Source organism: Amphimedon queenslandica, unplaced genomic scaffold, assembly GCF_000090795.2.
Source record: "Amphimedon queenslandica unplaced genomic scaffold, v1.1 AMPQUscaffold_13440, whole genome shotgun sequence".
Taxonomy (NCBI): Eukaryota; Metazoa; Porifera; class Demospongiae; order Haplosclerida; family Niphatidae; genus Amphimedon; species Amphimedon queenslandica.
The window spans coordinates 221,757-224,224 of record NW_003546324.1 but is presented as its reverse complement, the minus strand read 5'-3'; the positions used below and the strand labels follow the sequence as shown (position 1 = coordinate 224,224).

At 34.2% G+C, this 2,468-nt stretch overlaps 1 protein-coding gene across 1 annotated transcript in view; it reads right to left on the bottom strand.

Moving 5' to 3' along the window:
• The window catches only part of LOC100635815 (uncharacterized), a 5,920-nt gene that overhangs the window by 2,357 nt on the left and 1,095 nt on the right, over positions 1 to 2,468 (bottom strand). The window lies entirely within an intron of this gene.

Genomic DNA, 2,468 nt, shown 5'->3' with positions numbered 1-2,468 from the left:
TTTAATAATATTTCATATTTTCGTTGGTCGTACGGAATCCTACTTCATTTTTAAAAATTTTTTATGTTCTTGTTTGTGTTGATTTTTAAAATAATATTTATAGTATTTCTTTAGTTGCAATTGTGATACTTGTTGATTTTACACAAACAATAATTTTCTTTATTATTATTATCATTGTTATAACATTTATGAGAGACAGCGTTGAATAGACATGCTGAAAGAATATCAACTATACTGATGACAAGCGAAACTAATACTAGTCTTGACACAAGTCCTTGTTCAAGAATTTGTGAGCTAAGAGTGTCTATCTTCCCTGCTATTCCTGTTCTTCCAGGCTGTTGTCAAGTTCATAATTATCATTGCATATCATAAGTCATAACATTAATTAATTGTTTGTTTTTAAAATAAAATAAAATAACACACTTGATAAAACAGTAACATGTAAAATCAATACCTTCTTTTAGCTGGAAACCTCCACTAAAGTATTGCAGTAAGTTGATTCCAAGCATAGCTTGGTAAAAAAATAACTTGCTTCTTCCAGAGCTGCAGATCGATCTGAGCATGCGCGACCACACCCAAATTTTGGAGCACATGGCAAGCTTCTTTAATTAACAAAATGGTGGCATGTAGCTAAGATGGCTCGATCCAGCAGTCACAGTATCACTTTTTCCTTACTTGAAGAATGATCTGATGGGACATGGACCTGCGCATAGACTGTTGGAGTAGATTGGTGTAAGAATTATTCTTGTAGCACCAACTGATACTGAGATACACACCGACAACTGGATTGACAGGACTTGATGATGATGATGATGAAGATGATGAATAAAGGTGGCTGAACAAAATGGCCGGATTGCCGATTTTTGACTTTTCACTTAGACAAGGTCTAGAGCCACGCTAGTTGTACCATTGGAGTCCTCTGGTCAAGATAAGGTCCTCTATAAAGTCTGGTAAGCACAGGAGCTCGTTTTCCCAGTATAGCAAGGCTGCAAAAGTCGTGGCAGCCATTTTGTTTGGGGGTGAATCCTACTTAGTAACGCTACCGCGTTACTAATATTACAGTTTCTTGTCAGAAGTTGCAAAAAAATTAGGCCAATTCCTTGTGCTACTATAGTACAGGGTGTTTTGTGAAAAATGGCTCATACAGAATTCTCTTTTCAAACATTTTCTGATACATAGTACATGCATGTTTTTATTGTGCATAAAACTTTTAAGTCTTAGCCCAAATTTCAGCAAAAAATTGACCAGGAGAGACTTTGTCATTAATTTTCAATGTGTTTTCTCATGCATAAACATGTACTTTGTTGTAGAAAAAGTTTGAACTATAATTGTAATTCCTATCGAAATAAACATCTTTATAAATTTCAAAGTTGCTCAAAAAATTGGGATGACGTCCATGTTCCATTTTAGTATATAAGAACATGACTATTAATTTTGGCAAAAATTTAATTGATTAAGATAGAAATTCCATTTTTATTACATTTTCTGTACTTACATGTAAATGCATAATTGCTTATGTTGTGTAGCTAGTACTGATCAAGGTACTAATGGTCAGATCTTAAAAACTTTTAAAAGTGCTTTCAAATGGATTCTCTATCATTTTTGGAATTTTCTTAGTTATTATTATATAGGCAGTAGCCTACATGTAGGATTGAGGTTGATTTTTCAAGATGGCGGCCGTTTTTATGATTTTCAAACACTTATAACTCTTTTATCTTACGTTGTACAGCCTTATAAATGGCTTAGATGAGCTCTCCTTCACTGAGCGATTCTCCTGGTACCTTTAAAGTGGCCTGTAACGTAGCGGGAGCATTTCTGGAGAACAGGCCCAAATTCAAATTTCTACAAAATTCTTCAGACTTTTTCTTCTTCTTCTTCTTCTTCTTTCATCTTCTTCTATGCACCAGATAATCTTTTAATCCAGAGAACCACTCAAGTTGGCTTTTACATCATTCTTTTGTGCTTAGGTCAAGGACCACAAAGGTAGTTTCAAGCAAAGACAGGGAGCAAAATGGAAGAAAAAATCCAGCTGCAGACACTGGGTGGGTTTGTGGTTTGACGCCATTTTAATTTATGTGCAAGTGATCAGTATGAACATAATTAACCTAACCACACAATCTTAACAGAATGTAATTTATCACATATATGTGACCATAATTGACAAAAGGTACCTTATGGCGGGTAGTGAAATTTGTCTTTCTAGCCTAAGAAATCCAACTTCCTGAGCCCCATTTATCATAAAATTACTCCACAGGATGCAAAAAGTTACCATGAAACTTTTAGTAACAATGATTGTCTAACAAAGCACTCACAGGTTGATATTTGCCATTATTAAGATCAATTTTAAAATCCGCCATAAGGGCCCTTTTGTCAATTATGGTCACATATAAAGAAATAAGAATGGAAACTAGTAAATAAAAAACATAAAAAATGGGAAAATAGTAGGATTGAATTGGGAAAAAGTAAGG